The sequence below is a fragment of the Dromaius novaehollandiae genome, chromosome 13, assembly GCF_036370855.1.
Source record: "Dromaius novaehollandiae isolate bDroNov1 chromosome 13, bDroNov1.hap1, whole genome shotgun sequence".
In the NCBI taxonomy this organism is placed as follows: domain Eukaryota; kingdom Metazoa; phylum Chordata; class Aves; order Casuariiformes; family Dromaiidae; genus Dromaius; species Dromaius novaehollandiae.
Genome location: NC_088110.1, coordinates 15,909,010 through 15,928,976, shown reverse-complemented (window position 1 = coordinate 15,928,976; position 19,967 = coordinate 15,909,010). Strand labels below are relative to the sequence as shown.

The following is a 19,967-nucleotide window of genomic DNA, read 5'->3' as shown; positions in this document are numbered from 1 at the left end:
TCCAGCTCCGAGCTGACCAGTTTTCAAAATCTGGCTCTTTTATCTAGGTTACTTCACTTGAATGATAGCTAACATGAAAGCGTAACATAATACTGGGTTTATTTTATTACATATGTTTCCCTACTGTTTCCATTTTATCTAAATACTTCACTTTTGACTGATGAGCCTCAGATTTATGCTGCTGATAGTAACAGGAACAACAATGGCCTCTGCTGAAATTAAGGCAGCAAGGAAAACTTCTGAGCATCCTATGTGTGAAAAACCCCAAAGGCCTCCAAACTCTGCCAAGTCCCTGGAGGTTTTCCAGTTGGTGCCAGGCTCTTCAAAGGGAGAAGAGGTGGAATAACAGCATTCTCTAGCACATGGGATACACTTACCAGTTATGTGTCTTTCATTCTGAAATGTGAGTTTAACATTACTTGTGCTTCAGGACCCCTTCAGGAGTCAGGAGGCAAATATATCGTTTAATCTTAGAATACAACAAGAAATGAGAGGTAACCTGTATATACGGGTTTGTTCATATGGTAACCCATATATACAGCCAGCAGGATTTACTGGACATGAAAATCAGACTGGTAAAACTGAAACCCAAGATTATAGAAACAAGAGGGTGAAAATAGGTCTTAGAGATCTTGCAGACATACCAAACATACCAAAAAGTCTACCCGGTTAAGCACCATTTTCTGAGAGTGTTTTGCCACATTTTCTGCACATATGCCGTTTAGCCTTGCACTTTGTGTAGTACATGCCTTTAAAATAGTATTGTAACACACATCTACATTTTAGAATGGAAAGTATGTATTTTCTTAGGGGTACCTGTTTAGAAAATTGTGGTATATAGCATTACTTGCATCTCCCACATATTTTTGGCATTAGCTGTGTGGTAAGCATATAAAGTTTTACTGTAACTCACCTTTTAAAGTTTTGCAGGTTATCAGTTACCAATTAATTTATATTGTAGTGAAATATTTTTAAAAAACCCTTATTTAGAATCTAGTGGTCTTTCTTCCCCCAAAGGAAAAAAAATAAATGTTTTTTTTTGTGAATAATTCAGCTCATTATTTTTGAATAATTTTTAGTATAGAATTCTTTCTTTCTGTTTTTTGTTTTTTATTGTACGTCATAGGTTAAATTATACTTCTTTGAAGAATAATATATACAAATATAACTGACACAAGGATTTTCATTAATTTTAAATCTGTCTCATTTTTGAAAGATGGCTCTGTGTATTTTAAAATATATTTGTTAAGAAACAGTTTGAATTTTTTTACATGTTTTCTTTCTAATCACAGGGTAATCACAGGACTGGACAAGTCCCTGAGCAACCTGATCTGATTAGACCTCTTTTGAACAGTGGATTGGACTAGAGAACCTCCGGAGGTCCCTTCCAACCTGAATTATTCTGTGATTGATGCTATGACAGAAACTGCGTTATAAAAGGGCATAAAAAAAACTAATAAATGGCCATTCAACACCTGTAATGATGATAGGGTGGTACTAGTGTTGGGCGTGGAAGCATCTGTATTAAATGCTGTGAAAATGAAAAATAGTGACTTATGCACAGGTACACAAACAGTTCTTCTGTTTTTTAGAGCAATGACCATCTCAAGCTTTTATCAGTGAAGCTGTGGATTATGTCACTGTGCGTAAAGAAAGTACAGAATGCCTCAGTGTGTTAAAAGAGAGCACAGCAATGTTCTTTGGAATAGGAGTTACCTCAGCAGGGGCAGTCTGCATATGTAGGACATGGCTTGTGATATAATAAATCTAACTTTAAGTATCCAGGTACCACATCAAAACTGTGGTGGCCAGGCTAAAATCTGCTGATAGAGTGATCCCTCTAGTTTGAGAGAAATCATGCACTCATTGTCCAGACCAGATCAAATTCTTCTGCTGGGTGAAACAGTAATGACCCAGTATTAATAATCATAGATCCACAGTCTTACATGGAATGGAAAAAACAACAGAGCTATCTATGCTTGAAGAATTACATCTGAATTAGCTGTTTTTCTCCCTGTTTCTGTAGCAGTGGCTTGCGTGAGGATTTGAGGCATTGTGGAAAGGAAACTTCTTGGCTAGATACACCACGCTCCAAATTTTATCTTGTGCAGACACCAATAAATACCTCCAAATAATGATATCAGTGGTCTGAAATATGTCAGCTGTCTAGGAAGGCAGCTTCTGCTCCCAAGAGATTAAAAGGATTTGTGCTGAACTGGAATCCTGTCCTGGATCCGAGCCACATCTCTGGGCAGGTGCTCCTGAAAGAGAGGTAAGTGTCAGTCTCTCTCCCTCTGATGGGACTCGATGATGGGGAACACTGAGCGTCTTAAAGACTCGGCAGCCCATAAAGCTAGTGCAGTGCTGACTGGGATAATAAACAAAAAGGAGTGCAAAAGACAGCAAACTTGACTCACAGGTGGTGGTCATTAAATACCATCAGGGTGTTTTTCTCTCTCTGTTGCAGAATATATGTGAGACCAGCATACCCAACCTGTGGTGTTTTGTTCAGTACTACACAGAGTGAAAAATTTGCCTGAGTTAGGAACGCTGGAGATTGTGCTCCTTGATCTTTCTTTTGTGTGAGCATATCTGGCAAGACTGTAGATAAATTCTCAATCTAACAATACTACAATTTTTTTTTAAAATGAAGTTTGGAGTTTTTACATACAGGGAAAAAACTTAGTGAATAATTGCAAATAATGTCACTTCAATTTTTCAAGGTTTATTTGAGTTTGTTTTTAAAGAAAGTTATATCCAAAGTATTGAAAAAGTAAATAATTGAGATGGAAAAACAAGGCCCTGGGAAATGAAAACCGCAACCAGGTGGTGCTCAGCCAAACTCTGTCAACAAACTAAGCACTGCCTCGGAGAATTACTGCAACACCATCTCTCGCATTTGCCTTCTCTCTGGTTGAGCTTTATTACTTCTTGATAGACCTTGAAAGGGTTCACAGCCTTGTGCAGGGCTGCTTTCGTATGAGAGGAAAAAGTAGAAGGAAATGACTTTCACTGCCTGTCACTCACTCACAGACCCTGATGAAGTATTGCATCCTCCACAGCACACTGTGTTCCTCCAAGACCTTCGCTTTCCTTTCCATGTGTGCCGGCATCCAGTTTTCTGTCGCTGGTTGTCGTACCCAGGTAAATGAGGCAGCTGGCACCACTAAAGCTAAAGCTTTTTAGGGCCTTTAAGTGCCATGGCAGCAAGAAAACTTTAGAAATACTATCAATTATAAGCAATACAAAGTCTAACTTAAGAAGAAAAAGGATGTTCATATTATTGTGAAAGGAGCTTGTCTGCTATGCTCTTGCACAGTAGATGAGCCAGAACTCAGGAATCAATTTATATGAGAGTGCATAAAAATGGGGCTGTGTTTGGGATAGAGACAGTGAGTAAAAGTCTGCTGTGAAAAAAAACAGTAGAAATCTTACATTTCTCCTGTTAACATCTTACAAACGTAAACAGGAAGCAGCTGTAACAGATTCTGACATTGGACAGAAGGTTTGAAGTAGGGACATAGGCAAATGGATGTTGGACGTTCGTTTTTTTTAAATGGGAACTTTTGAGGAAATTTTCTCAGCCTTTTTTTTCTTCTTTTTTGAGACTCCCAAGGAAAACTGTTGTCCGTACCGTAAGAATACATATACTGCTGAGGTATCAGCTGGAGGATATTCAGATCATGACTTTGAGAAAACTGGTACTTAAGCAACCTTTTTTTGACATGATCATATTTTGCCATTTAAACCTGCTTGCACATAATTAGATACTCAATTCGTATGATTGACAATGGTTATTTGCTTACTTTAAAAACTAAGCAAATAGTTTGACAAGACAAGAGAGGAATGAAACTAATTCATACTTTCTGTCACTGTTAATGAAAAACAGTCTGTAAATATATAAAGTGTTCAGACAGCTAATATCTAGCTGATATTTCAGCTGAGGTTATTCGTTGCAAGCACTGTATTGTTGGAATTAACTGTGCTTTTATTCAGAAATTACTCACATATAATTCAAATTTTGAGTCTTTTCTTCTTCAGTGAATATTTTAAAGTTATGTAGACATACCTTTAGATTTCTGAAAAAATGCTCCCAGCAGATGTTTCTCTGATTTTTGTCTGCTTGGTATTTCTTGTTCTTTCTCTAATTTGTTGTCGAAATTGTTAAACGCTGTTTGCACTTTTATGTTGTATATATTAACTTTTATAAATGTGAAAGATTTCATTACAGAAACCCATGAGACATTGAGGGATCAATGCTGTAGCCTAAACATAGGTGTCTAGTACCATCTTGGGTGTCCTGTGGTACCCGAGACATCGGCAAGAGTCTGGCAGATATGATAGAACTTAGAGGAGATCCATGCACATATGCACATTTTGGATCACCAGCTGAAGGCTAGGCAGGATAGCTCTGGGCATTGGAAATGGCAGTAGACATCTATATTTAGGGAAGTAAAACCAGCCTTGAAATTTGGAAAGGAAAACCGATGTGTGATGGAACCCTTCATTAATCACCATGATGTACAACAACTTGCTGTCTTGTTTAGTCTCTTACTCTGGTAGCATAATTCCTGTTTTGCTCCAGTAGTTCAACTACTTTATAAAATAAAACCAGGAGCAAGTCCCATTCTGATTTTTTTTTTCTTTTTTCTCCCCCCTCTTTGGGTGATTTCATATGTTTGTAACAAGAGTAATTCATGCCATTATTTTTCTTCAGTATATTCTGTCCAGACACATTTTTTCCTCCTTTGTGTGTGGCCTTCCATGATAAAACCCTTGTTTTGGGCTTGAACTCCGGGCTTGACTCACCTAATTTAGTGAATACATGTTCTGCTGAGAATACCAAGAGTACATGGGGGCACAAGTAGTTAATTAGGATGTACTTTTATGAAGAAAGCTCAAGGGAAAGTGCATGACTAAGAGTTTTGTAGACATAAGCAATGGAGCAGCACACTTGCTATAGTATGAACAGCCTTATTTGTGCTTATGCTGCTTCAGCATTTTTGATTAGCTAGCTTAATTTTGCCAAATAAATCTTAACCCTCCAGCTTCTTTTCTGTAGCCACCAGCAACAGGATCTGATCTGCAACCTTTTTTCCATCTTTCACTCCAAAATCAGATAGCCAAAATGCTGTTAGAATCTGGTGCCCCAGTCAGATTATGGAAGTTGCTCTCTATTCCACATTATGTTTTTAATATACTGGATGAAATAAGAACTAGAAGTGCATTTTCAACAACTTAGCAGTAATGCACAGTGATGCCTGTCTGGAGAGTGAGTAACTCGAAGTTGAAGAGACAACTCCAGGAGGGCCCTTGAGTTTGCTCCCTGCTGATCTGCGATTCTGCTGAGGTGCAGTGCCTTTTGAAGGCTCCTCTCATTTCACAGGCATTAGTCTTATATGTCATGGTAGGCAGTATTCCCCATCAGCTCTGAGAATGCTGTTGTATGGCACTGAAGATTAAATTTCTTATTTTCTTTTCAAGAGGAGGCAAGTAAATTCCTTTATATGGGTGCTTTCTCTTGACTTCAGGTTTTATTTATGTACAGAAAGGGTATTTTGTGTAAAAGAGGGCTATTTAATGGCAATCTAAAACAATGTTACACTGTTCTCACCTGCATCGTATTACAAGGATTTTGCTCTTAATTTTTCTTGCAAAGAAGTGCTTTCTCTAAATTAGAAGAAGTGGTTTCATTCTGGGGAACCGTTCTGAAAGCTAACTGTAGAGAACTTAATAAAATTGGTGACTAAATTATACAGACTGACTGTTTTGAATAGAGATACCTTATTTGCTGACATATAACACTGCCACTGTATTTGCTCTTATAACTGAAGCTGGGATTTCTGTACTACATTATGTGATGGTGAATCCAGATACTGTGATTTTCAAATGGGTCTATGGGTATTCAGCCAAATTCTCATTGATTTTGAATTGCATCTGTGATAAACTAGGGAATTTACAGAAGCTTTTCTTTCAAGGAAGGATACACTTACCCCATTTTTCACTGTAACTGTACTTGAAAAATTACTTCTGTGCGTGTTCTATCCAAGGTTTTTATAATTAATATTCCAGACTGTGCAGGAAATCAAAATACCTTTGTTAACAGCTGGATAATGTTTACCTGAATTTCTACCATCTGGTCCTACATTCTTAGCTAATACAGTGGGCTGAACTTACCATAAAGTCAATATTCAGTAGAAATGAGAGGAGGTAGCAGAGATGATGAGTGGAAGAGGGAAGGAAAAAATTTTAAAGAATACATATAGCAAGAAAAAGTAATTTTGCTATTAACTATTCAGCTAATGCACTTTTTCAGTGTGTCTGCGTACATTAGTTGTATCATGGTTGATATCTCAAACAAGTAATTAAGCTAATTTTAATATGCTAACAGATTCAGATGTTAATCACTGGTCTATCTTTAGCCCTTTGCCCTTTCCACCCTAATCAATGAAAATCTGCCAGAACCCCTACCCTTAAATCCACACCTCTCCTTTTATCTAACAAACACGTTTCTGTTGCCTGGAGACAACTGTAACATGTGCAAGAACGCTAGTGAGCTGCTGTCAAGATGGCCATTTTATTACAGTGATTTATAAATGGATTATCTGTGAAAATGGCTCAGCCTCTTATGCAAGCACCCTACAGAGGCAGACATAGCTCTAATTGGCTGGTCTCACCAACAGGGCTTGCTTTCCTCATATTTTACAGCAATAGGCAGATGCTTTACTGCAAATGACAGCAATCTAACCAGAAGGAATTAGCCAGCTTCTAATAGCATTAACCTCCAAGCGTGTTCATGCAGTTTTCCGGTCCTTTGTCTCGGATTCCTTTGAGGTGTCTGACCACCCTCAACCCAGAATCGTATTTTTTTCCAAATTCTCTCTAGCAATAGGAGGCAATGAGGACCCAGACATTGCCAAGATGGAAAAAAATTGTTGCAACCAGAAAGCATGGACCACAATTTTTCCTTTTGCCTTGTAAAACAAATACTGTTTTGAAGTCTACGCATTCAGAGGGGTCAGCATTCAAATCATTCAGATTGTTGTTCCTTGCCACGCAACACATGTTAGCACAACTTTTCAATTATCACTCCCTTTTGCAATGCTCAGCTTCTGTTGCAAATGCAAGGGAATTAGCACAAAACTCTGTGTGACCAAAATTGTTTAAGTGAGAGGATTTTTTTTGTCAAATGTCCCCATAACTGTTACGTGAGTCATGCATTCAAGTATTGTCAGTTTGATAGCAGAATGGCCAGATTACTAACGGAGGAGTGTGTTCTGAGGTTTAATATATCCTCTGGCTGAAAGGAAGTGGCAATTTTGATTAACAATGAGGAATATATCGATTCTCTTTCTTTCTAGCAAACTGCTGAATAGCAAGTTGAACAAGAAATGAGCATTATGGAATTTCTGTTTAAAAGTGTAGAAACTTGATTGCTAGTATGGCATTTACCACTGCAGATAAAAATTACTACTTAACAAAAGTGAAAAAGGGACTAGTGTTCACAAGCGGCAAAAAGCATGTGTTTTCTGTTTTTGTTTTCAGATAAATTCAGGATCTAGACAGCTTACAGAAGGTGTACATTTTCGGCATAAACTGCTAGTGCTAAGAAGCACATCTCTAAACAGTAAAATACAAGCTTACCTAGTTCTTATTTATTATCTTTGGGAAGGTTTACCAAAACTGTGTTTTCTGTTTCCTTGTTACAGAACTTGATTTTGGGAATCATGGGAAGTCTGTGGTGAATCAGTGGCCACGTCTGTTCCAGCCTGGTTCACCATCACTTGCTTCTCAAGGTAGTGTGCCAAGTATTCAGTTCAGAAAGATGTGCCATGTCTTTCAGCAAAGAAAAGTAAATAACAGAAAGAAAAAATAATGTCTTTTATCTCACCTGTTTTGGAAAAGTCTCATAAAGTGAGAACATCGTATGCATCCCATAGGACTGTTTTCTCTTGGTATTTGTAGAACTTGGGAAAGCTATGCCTCTTAGCTGGGCTGCTAGCAAAGGCAATAGTTGCAAAGTTATGGATCACAGCTGTTACGGGGTCACAAATCTGACAAAAATGAATTGTTCATATTAGTTTTTGGGATCACAATAAAAAATGTGGTTGTAACTGGAAGTGATTTAGAAACTGATGATCCAAGCCATTGGACACAAAGAGAATGTCAACTTTAAGCATCTCATGGTTCGCATGGCATTCCCAGTAAGCCCCTGTCCTTTGAAGCACAGGAAGTATCATGCATGTGCTTTAACCTAATTTAGCAAGGTACTTATTCAAGTATTTCTGCTATTCTTTCTTTCGTGAAATGCACCAGGTGTAGTTACACTGAAGTATTACGTGTGAAATCCTGTCTCCATAGGTCTGGAGAAAAAACTCGTTGACTTCAGTGAGCCCAGGAGTTCAGCCATACCTTATAAATGGTATGAATTTAAATACACAAGTTTACCTTTTGTATATGTCCATTTGAAAGTTAATTCTACATATGAGTCAAGAATGATTAACTTATAGTTGTCTAGTATTATGAATAACTTTCACTAATGAGTTTGTAAGCAGCATTCATTTTAACATCTTAACCTGTATATCCTGAAATATAGTATATGACATGAGAAGGAGCTGTTACAAGGTGTTATAATCCAACACTTGTTTCTAGATTTCAGTTTAACAAGGACTGACATGATTTGCCATAATGACTTTAAGACGCTAGCGTTGCGTTGTGTCACAAATTCATTGGTTTACAGATACATGTAGAGGAAGGAGGAGGCACCTCTGATTTCTTTATATGCCATGACTGTGGCCTAGAAAACTATTTTTGACTAAGCTATTAAGTTGTTTTTTATTTTTGTCATTCACAAAGAACAACCCCAGCACTGTAGTGTTTTCTTGCTTCTGACAAAACAGTAAAAAATAATAAAAAAAAAAATTCTTATCTAAGCTATAGGCGATGGAGTCATGATATAAATGCACACTTCCAGCCTTCCTGCTCCATATTCTCTCTTAAACATTATGTAAGGTATTCAAAACTTAAACGTTATGAAGGAAAAAAGCAAACAAGGAGAGATGCTTAGTGGCAAAAATACTGAATTAAATAAAAAACGTAAGTACTTCAATCATAGCTCTGACCTAAATTGGAATGAAACACCCTTATTACAAAAAAACACTCCTCTTGCTAAGTATAGGTTAGTGTTGAGTCTCATTACCAACTATAGCTGTTCAGGGGAAAATATGAAATACTGAAATCATAGTAATTTCAGAAGAAATCTGCTTCTAGTCAGGATCTTGAACTGTATACATTAACTCTGTCCAAGTGAAGAATGAGTACTCATCCTCCATTTCTGGTTTCTTGTTTTGACCGGTTACCAGAAGAACTTGGCAAGGAATCCACATGAGAGTAACATGAAAGCAACTTTGTTTTGCCAAATAATTTGGTTTAATATGGGTAGAGATGGGCAGCATTCCTTAACAGCCAGCATTTTGGCTTTTGCATGCTGCTGTTACTGAGCACTGTTACTGCAGTAAATTATGGGCTTGTTTGTTGGTTGATTTTCAAAATGACTGTTTTTATTACCTTCATGGATTATAATTTATGGATTAAGCTAATTACACATAAAGACTTGAATTTCAAGTATCTAATCATTATACTTGAAAACACTAAATATTATAGTTAAATGCTGAAGACCTTTCCTTGAAAACTGTATTATTAAGATGTAAGTATGATCATTTTAGCATTTTAAGATTTTTTTTTCTATACTGTGAGAACAATGTGATCAGTTACAGGATCTAAATGAGTAAAATTATATCTATTGGGGAGACAATATTCCACTGCTGTTTGCAGAAGCGCATAGAGTGATGCTGAGGACCAGTAAGGTTTGCTACCTCCGGCCAAGGTAGTTAGGTTCATTCTTAATGGCTCATACAACACAGGGAACCATTTTCAGGACCAGAAGGTTTTTTCAGGAAAATCTGTGTTACAGCATTCCTTTTTGGTCACACTGCTGACATTTGCCCAGGGTACATGGGCTGATGGATGCACAGTTGTTTCTTCAGCTCCTGAGAACTGAAGAGAGGGCAAGCTTGTTCTCAGAGTGCAAGGGAATTGCATAGCCTTTCTTCTGAGGGATTGGACCCTTGTTCAGCCTTTCCATCCTGAAATCCAGGCTCCTCCAGCTCCATATGACATTAAAATAGCTTGTATGCTACCATTGCAAAATATAGCCAAATTTAATTTCTGGGGTAGATGTTTTGTTTATAAAAGATATTTTCTATTGTTTTCCTTAAGAGAATAGAACATTTAGTTTGAAGATGTCATTTACCCAATGTACACTAAATGGTATTTCTGCAGTGTCCTTTTTCTTTTGTTGCTTCAGCACGACTTGCCGTTTGAGTCATTACAGATTAGAACAGCTATGTGCTAAACAAATCAAGATGTGGCACTGCAGTTAATACCATAGGGTAAAGAAAACAAATTCAAACCTCACATTCTTCTTCAGCTCTACAGATCGAGTATGAACGACTATGATCTGTCTTTGAATTCGAGACAAGATAACTATTTCAGCTTTGTTACTGTTTTGAATGTTCTCCATGAACTATTATATTACTGTTTTTCATTTTGCACTAACTTGTAATTCTGCTTCAGTTATGGATAAGTGTAAAAGTTAACAAGCTCTGTTAACTTGTACAGATTTATTACATAAGATAACTGGCTTTATTTTAAGAAAAAAAACTATTTAATGCAACAGATAAACACATGCTTAAATTAAGCACTCACAAATCATGTATTCATATGCTTTTCTGAGTCAACACTACAGTATTTTTCAGAGTAGATCAGGTTTGAAAGTAGTCTTTCTTTAATCAAAAAACAAATTGGGGCTTGATCATGATGTCTTAAAAATAATCATGGTATTCTTAACATGCCCTCCATTTCATGCAGATGGGAAGTTCTATTCTGATAGAGATGATACAATTTAGAAATATATATATGTAACTATACTTACATATCTGGAAAAAGTGACAAAGATGGAAGGAATTTTAAAAGGACATGTACTGTTTTTAAATCCAAAATATTATTTTTTGTATAATTTCTTATTTTTTGTTAGCTGATTACCTGTCATTTTTTATCAGTGATAACCTGGCATGGTAAGCTCTGCTAACGTATTTGGACTCAAAGAATGCTGTACCTGGAACCCTTTTCAGAGTAATCCAGCAGTTTCTAGCAGTTCCTTGATCCAGAACATTTTTAGGATTTAGTCACTGCTTTCCAGATCGGGATCCTGGATCTGGAACTTCCTAGGAATCCCCTTTGCTTTCCAGGAAGTTCTGCACTGCTTTCTAGGACTTTTTTTTCCTGTACACTCCAGGAATTCCCTCAGCTTTCTTCTTTGGGAGTCTACCTTTGCTTTCTAGGAATTTCCCAAATATTTGGGGATTCAGACTTTTGAGGAATTCCTCAACATAGAACCTTTCTAGGAATTGGTCACTGCCTTCTAGGACGTCTCTGCAGCTTTCTGGGAATTTTTCCTCTGCTTTCTAGTACTCCCCTTTGCTTTCTAGAGATTTCCCACAGCTTTTTAGGAATTCCTGCATCTGGAACTAGTTTCTGTTTGCTTTTTAGGAATTTCCTAGCTCCTTTTAGGATTTCCTTTTATCTCGTAGGAATTTCTGAGTTTGGAATCTTCCTAGGCATTTTTGAGTGCTCTCTCGGTGTTGCCGGTTCTGTAACCTTTCTACGAAGTTTCCCTGTGCCTCAGGAAATCCTGGGCCTGGAACCTTCCTAGGAGTTGGTTGCAGACCCTGGTCACGATGACGAAATGTATTTCCGTTACCAGTGGTAGTTATTCTAATGCTGATGAAGTTGCTAGGGTCAACTGGGAGCAAATAAAAGTAATTCGATGTAGTATTTCCCTGCAGAGATCAGAGCTAAAATCGTATTTGCAAATCAGGTACACTCACACAGGTTTTGTGTAATACGTGTCAGGTTTTGGAGGAGACGTTCGTATAACATCTGTTAACTCACAGCAGTCGATATGCATGTCTCTTTAGAGACCTAAACATTTCTGTGGCCCCTTTTGGTTCGGAAGTAGAATTTGCTTTTCCCTCTGGCCACAGTGGCTAACGGTGACCTAACCTTCTTCCTCGCTTAGCTCTCCAGCCTGCTCCCCGCTGCCGGACTGTGCAGCTCCTTCGACTTCAAGCAGGCTCAGAGGCATGAGCACCAACTTCCAGTAATTCTGTCACCTCGAACAAGTTCACCTCTGGAAATAGCAGCTTTTCCATTCCGGTTGGAGTGACAGGTTTGTTTTTTGCTTCTGTTTGTGTTTTTTGCCTTCACCAATAGGGTGAGTCGCAGTTGATTTCCTGGGCTCACCTCGGCATTTTAGGCTGTGAGCCTTTTTGCTGTTGCAGAGTGAAGAGCAATGGCTGTGTCTTTCATATTTCCATCTCTTTCTGAATGAAGCATGTTGCAGTTTTTGTGGCTTTCGTCTTGTACCATAGGTCTTGTGTATTAGAAGACTGTTAGAAGGGCTTTGTGGTTTGTGTTATATGCTCAGAAGAGAAACAGAGGCCCAAGAACTTTCTTATAGTAGGTGCATATTGTGTGATTCCTCCTATGCTAATTCTGCCTGCAATGTCATTACTTAAATAGAAAAATGGAGGAATAGTTGCTTTAAAATTACTGTGCAAACTTCTGTCTGCATACATATTCCTGTGCACACAGACATAATGCTTTGACTGCTGCTACAAACAGAAGCAGAGGTATAATTGCCCTTGTTCGGTTTGGCTGCCCTCCAAAATGATGCAGAAAGTCACTTCTCAAAATTGTCGTTAACTGAACTACAAAAAAGATGTCCTGGTTTTGACTTTATAGGAGCAGTATGTATAGTTTGGCGCATATTGCTATTTTTCTGTTTAGAGAATATATTGCTGCATGTTTGAGAGGTGTGCACAGGAGGGTATATGAAGAGCCACATTTCCCTATGTAGCATATGTCCCCTCCTTGTCTGGAGGGGACAAAGCACGTATGACCAGAATTTGTCTCCTCACTTTTGGAAATGACATGGTATAAATATATACTGTAGATATCAGAGGTATATGATCTCAAACAGCCTCTGAATTAGGGCATGGGGGAATTACTGATTAGAGAAGCTTGTTTGCCTGTGTAGGGATCAAAGGGGCAAAACGTGGTCCATAACACTCACCATTTTTTAATTATAAACTCCAATTAAGTGATGCAGAATAATCTTCAGCATTCCATCTGGCAGAAGCGAGGAGAGAGCGAGGATAGCAGTTAACGGCATTAATCAAGGCTTGAAGTAGACAGGTTCAAGTACTGCAAGCTTTGTTTAAAAAAATGAGTTGGAGACAGGCTTAGCCTTTAAATAACATTCCAAAAACACTGCATGCAGTGCAAGAGGAGCCAACTTTAACTCTTTACTCTTACGTTAACCCTGTGACTACTGGCATTTTCTAGACTACAGCCAGCTGACCAGCATGCTGTCTTTTATTACTAGTTGCTTGTATCATACGTTGGATTAATAGTGAAGTACAGGAAAGGCGGTATAATCACATCTTGTTAAAACATCCCCTTATTGCCAGGCATCTGGGAGCCACTTTGGGAAAAGTCCATGAATTCGGTTGTCATATCACAATGCTTTTAAAAAACAAAACATAATCTTGTTTCTTTTAAACTGTTTTGACAGCTGATACCGAAAATCACCAACACGTTTTTACATATGATATGTTACATAGAAGAGTATGTGATATGTATCATTTTGCTTTATGTTTCTGCTCAAAAGAGGAACAGAGAAATACCTATTTTGGCAAAGAGAAAATTCTTAACATACTATGAATGCTATGTTTAATGCATAAATATAACATACACAAACATATGTCCATGTATATATATATATGCTTGTTGACTACAAGCATAATTAGCATTTAATGCAGAGGAAAATCTTTGACAACACTGCAAGAAGGGCTCTATGTTGTTGCCCTAGTCTGTGGTAAGTCTCTACCAATACAAAGGAAACCTGATTACTATTCCAATCTGGTATCATAGAGTACTTATAATAATATCATAATTTTAGTAAAAGCTGTGGGGGAACAGAAAACTGAGCTTACTGTGTTGTTTTCTGGTTACAGCTAGAGCTAGGAGAGAGATTCGATAGCAGTTTTTTCAATGTATCAGAATTTTTCTGTGAATTTTAGTAAATTTTAGGAAATAGTCTCAGTAAAAAGCTCTATAAAAATCTGAATGCAATGTAGCAAAGCTTCTCATTTTCTATTAGCATCAAGATTCAAACAGACTGAAAACGAAATAAACAAATTCAGATGCCCCAAATGTTTGGTTTATCTTAAACAGCATCTGATATGTTCATTCTTGGCTTTTTTCACAGCTTTCCACAGAAAAAATCAGGTATTTGAACAATTGGTTATTTTGGATATTTTTTAACTTATACCAGAGGAAGTCAACGGAGCTTTTCCAGCAGAATCCTTGACCCCAGGAAAGGATAAAGGCACTAATTGTTGACAAAAACAAAACACAACATAATGCATTGCTTCTAACTCTACCTTTACATACCACTGGTGCTTTCATATGGCCTAGTTTTTACATATACTTTAAAACACAAAAACTGTCATTCAGATCCTCAGAAAGAGATTTAATGTTTTCTGTAATAGTATATATATTTCAAAGAAATGCTGAGAAGAAAATCAAATACACAATGAATATTTAGATACATAAACTTCATTTTCACTACAGATTTAATTAGATGTGAACACTTCACTTAATATCACATTAAAGCTTTGAAAGTTTATCCATGTTGGAAGCTCTGCTAAACATGCTTGGTACAAATATATATGAAATTTCAGTATGAGAGATTCCCAGCATTCAATGGACAGCAATATCAGGCCCTTTTCTAGGGAGGGACTTCTTTTTCCTTTTGTTTGCCTCTTTTGTTCTTCTCTAGATGCTTGAGTAAAATCAGAATACTTTCATCAGAAAATTGCTTGTAGATTTAAAGCTTTGTGGCTTAGGCCAAATAGAGAGCTTTATCCAAGATTTTGTAAATTATTTCAAGATTCTTGGAACCTCAACTTTGAGACAAAAACTTAAAAGTGCCAAATGCCCACCCAGTTAAGATCAGATTGTGTGTAACATCTCTGAATTAAGCATTTCAGAATTAAGGCGTCAAAAACTTCTGAAAATCTTATTTTTTGTATGCTTCTGAAGATTTACCTAACCACTTCACAGAGTATTCAACTGCATGTACAACCCCTTTTTTTAATATAGTTTTCCAACTTATATAAGTAAAACACAGTGCAAGAGTTGCAGGCACACTTTTATCAAAATGTCATGTCTCATCTTTAAAAGTGATGATCTCACTAAATGAAACTATGCAGATAACTTAAAATCCACTACCAGAGATCAATATTAAAAATACAGTTTAATTACTCTCTTATACTCTGTTGAGAAGATAGAATTGAGTAGTAGATATTCAATAGCTTTTTCAATAATGGACAATACAGATATTTAAAAATCAAGGTAAAGTGTATTAAAACTATTTAGGATAGGATACATAGGACATTCCTAATCTTCCTATGCATTCTCTGTGCTGGCACACTGGTTAAGATGGGTAAGAGGTGTCTGCAGCAGATAAACAGTTGTGGTAGGAAGTAAGCTGGAAGTAGGAAGTGTTTGTCTTTTTTGACTTCTGAAACAGGAGAGTAATTGGCTTCATTTAAGCTCTGTTAACGTAATGGTATAGCTTTAAATGCTGCTAAATATTATATGTTGTTACAGTTGCTAAATCAAAAAAAAGAGAAAAGTCATATTGAAATTTGACCAGCAGAAGCGAGCCATAACTGATTCTCTGTTTCAACGAAAGGAAGAAAGTGGGAGAAAGAGATCATTTGTACTTACTGAAATCAATACAGCCTATCAGTTGATACTGAAGATTAGGGTAAACAGAGCATTACCTCAAACATCTGGATTTTTGAGAATTTTATAGACTAGAAATAAATAATATTAAGCCCTAGAGGAGATTCACAGGCAATTAAGAGATGACTTAATGCCAGAAAAATCTAAGAGTTCAGCTGAGGGTGAAATGTCTCCTTTTAATTCTCTTTTTTCCTGACTATTGGCAGGTCAAATCTTTTATTATTTAAAAGTTGGAATAGGCAAAAGCAATAGCTCCAGTATATTGTCTTTGGCTAAATGCGTATTGTATTCTCAAGCTACATATAATTCTTTGAGTCTGTCTAGTTTTATGAAATCTGAGTAATTCTTATGACATGGTATAAAGTCAGGCTTTCGGTTTTTATAAAATGCAAATAATGCATTATTTAAAATTTCAAGAATGAATTTATATTTACCAGTAGGTTTTTCTCCATTGTTTCTGGTTTGAATTGACCACAGCTAAGCCATGGCAGCAAATCACTGAGATCTGACATCTGTTCTGCTGCCTCTGCATAGCGGCTCTTCATTTCAATCTACGTTATTTCCCAAATAAACATCCCAACTGTGGCACCTCGGTTACCTTGAGTAATCTCAACCATTGGAAGAAGTATTTGGAGTCTTATCCAGGCTTATATTATTTATTCATCTGAGCCGGAAAAATTTAAGTGTACTGCACACTGAAACATTGGACTGGACTCACAACCAAAAGCTGGGACTCTGAGGGAATGATACAGAGCTACAACCAAATCTTAAAAATGTCTGAGCTTAGATTATAATTATTTTTATCCAAGGAATATGACAACCATTATTTTCAGCACTTTGAGGAATTTTGGTTTTATTCCAGATGCTCAGAAACTCTGAAAGCTGTGTATGTTGGTGTGCCACACCCACTCTTAGGACACCCTTCTGGTGGTGGGACCATCCACAGCCTGAGTCAACTACAGTTGTAGAGGTTGCTGCTTTAAGGCTTTAATTGCAGTTGCCATTGCTGACAAACCACGTCCGTCTGCGCCAGTCTTTGAAGTAAACCTGAGCGTGCATAACCACTTTCCGAGGGTGAAACAAGATGTACACCAGGAGTGCAGGTAAACTGGGGCTGCCAGAGAAGATTGCAGTGATGGTGTGATTCTGTAATGGGCAAAGCTGGGAGATTTCAGGCCCCATGGATGCCAGTTGTCACCTCTCACTAACAGTGCACTTGGAAAATAAGTTGGGAAGAAGAAAGCTGTTGCACCATTTGTTTTTGAAACTGAAGCAAAAGGAAAATGTAGACTATAATAGTGAAAAACAGCACTTTTTCCTATGAAGCAGCACAATGTCTCAAAAATATGTAAATGGTAAGAGTTTCTCTACATTTTGTTTTAAATATTTTCGTGGCAACATCTTTTGTAAAAATCAACAGCAGTTAACTAATCATCTTTACTTTCACTTTTTCTTGCCCGGAAACACAGACCAAATCTTTTTATGAGCTCACCATTCAGATACAGCAGTTATCTGTTAAACAATGTGGTCACCTGCTCAGGATTAGATGCATATGGTAACAGTGTGATTTCATTGAAGGAAGTCAGCTGCCCTGTTTTAGCAGCAGACTTCTTAGTTGGATGCTTACATGGGGCTTTTCATTAAATTCATTAATCTTCAATAATGTCTCTGCAAAGGAGACAGATAATCCTTAATGAAAAGGACTTTTCTTAGGATCAGTTAGTCTAAAGGTATTGAGCTTCCATTAAAAGAAAGTATCTGTTTTGAATTACTGTTATCTCTTGAGAAAGCTGATTTGATTTCCTTTTTTTGTTTCCCAAGCTAAACTTCACCTTTGCTTGCTCTTTCCTCCAAATATACACAAGATACTAGTATAGCTGCTTCTTCTTATACAGACCTAATCCCTTCAGCTTGCTAGAATATTCACTTTACCAAGAAGGAGTGAAACAAGTAAATAAAAAGAAACAGAATGGAATCGCTTTGGCATCTATGCAAAAGCATGCATAAGATGTTGGTATGCCTTTAAAATCTGTGCTGGAATCTAAATGGAAGCAGTTTAATGCACTTCATGTAATTATATTTCTATCCTGTACCTTTTCAGTTTATTCTCCTGAGTCAGTAGCCTGATATTCTAAGTATTAGCATCGTGTTAATGCTTGTTAATATATGAAAGTTAAATGCCCCTAATATTATCAAAAATCAACAAACATGAACAAGCGCATAAAAACATTTCTGGTAAACCAGTTGTGATAGTACTGTATATGATCAAAATGAAAACATAAACAACAAGTTATTTAGTTAACTAAATTATCATAGCTCATATTTTCTCCTCGCAGTTTTAAAGTTGCAATTGCTTGATGAAATGATGACCAAGGCAATCAGTTCCTGTCAGTAAAATTCAGCTTGACATTTGCCATGAGAAATCCATTAAAACTGCTCTAGACGCTTACCATTGGACATAAGGTTCACAAAATTATTCTTACAATTATTGGATATGATCCTGTTTTCACTGTAAAGAATGATAATGCCCTAAGGATATCAGTAAGATAGAATTTACCCATTTCAGAACCAGGCATATCTTTTGATTAGTTGTCACTCTTTCTAAACTGTAGTTTAATACAATTTAAGATGAAAAATACATATAGAAGCACGGGGGCATGACTGCGTGAAGTTGCTAGAGCTCTGATTGAGTTTTAATATAGTAATTTTCCTTTTTTATATTGAACCTTTATGAGCTTTTTGGCTGGATAAACAAATATTGATTCAGCAGTTGCAAAGGAATTTAAGTCCCAGACTTTAGTCACAATATCACCTTTATTTTGTACCCATGGATCTATTACTGATAGATAGTGGAAAAGTCAATTCTTCATTTTAATATGGTTAGGGTGAAGCTTGGGGTGGAGGGGGAATACCTACCCAGAATTAATTTGAAATTGTCTGCTAAAGCAGTTTTGTGAAAGAAAAGCCAGTTTGTTGAGCCTGTTTTCTTCAAAATATATTGGATATCACAAACTTTTACCAAACCATTGCAGATATCCAAAGCAACTCTGTTAAGCTAAAACTATACTGCAAAAAAGCTGTCCAAATCTTTGCCAACCAGTACATCTAGGGGTATGTCTCGCTCTCATTAAGTTCACTCTCAGCACCCTCTCAGTGTCTCATTGCTGTGCTCAAAGCATATCCATACTGTTTAAGTTACATCTCTCTAAACTGGTCTAGAAAACTAAGGGAAGTGAAGATGCACCTTACTAAACTTTCTCCAAGTTTTAACAAGTTTCAATGAGTTACTTTAAACCATTTTCAATAGTGGTTTAAATTAACTTCTTTCTTTTCCTCCTGAAATGAACTATGACATTTGCAGGGTCAGTAGCAGCTAAACCAGAGACCTCAGCTGCAGGGCAGTATTGATAATGAGAGCTCCTCTTCTGTTTCTGTGCAAAAACAAGCAGGTGATTTTTAACCCATTGCTGCAAGTGGGCTACGCTAAGCTTAAAACTTTACCCTGAAAGAGACTGGAAATGCTAACACAGATATTTACATCTGAGAGATTTTAAAAGCTTTTCTCAGCCCTTACCATTTGCATGCCAAGGCACAGTGTTTGGTATTCAAACCATTTCAAGACAAAGTCGCAGAGGCAGTTTAAGCTCACAGCGTGGATCTTATCCTGAGACAGACTGGAAGTGCTCACATAGTGAGGTAACAGTTTCATCTGAGAGATGACAATTAGTACTTAAATAGCGTAAATGTATTTCAGCGAGTCCTGATCCACTTCTACCATGGTGCTGCTCTTATGCATGACTGACTTGAAAGTCCTGAGCATCCGTGGAGCTGCTCTCCGACTTCCACTACCTAATGAGAGGAATTCCCGCTCGGAGGAGTTGCCAGCTTGCTCGTATCCAAAATATTTTGGGTTTACATTCAAGGTGGATGAAACTATCAATACTTTTAACACATACAGATAGAAAATATGAGTGGATTAAAAGCATGTTTGGTTACTGTCCAAAAGATTTGTTCAACCGTATGTTCATTTC

At 37.1% G+C, this 19,967-nt stretch overlaps 2 long non-coding RNA genes across 2 annotated transcripts; both read left to right on the top strand.

The window, feature by feature from the left end:
* Positions 1-1,265: 1,265 nt before the first annotated feature.
* LOC135329734 (uncharacterized) lies at positions 1,266-7,790 on the top strand. Its single transcript, XR_010391341.1, has 3 exons — positions 1,266-1,380; positions 2,027-2,272; positions 7,710-7,790. It is a non-coding gene; the product is annotated as an uncharacterized LOC135329734 (long non-coding RNA).
* A 569-nt stretch (positions 7,791-8,359) lies between these two features.
* LOC112987657 (uncharacterized) lies at positions 8,360-18,041 on the top strand. Its single transcript, XR_003260336.2, has 3 exons — positions 8,360-8,422; positions 12,140-12,289; positions 16,799-18,041. It is a non-coding gene; the product is annotated as an uncharacterized LOC112987657 (long non-coding RNA).
* Positions 18,042-19,967: the final 1,926 nt, after the last annotated feature.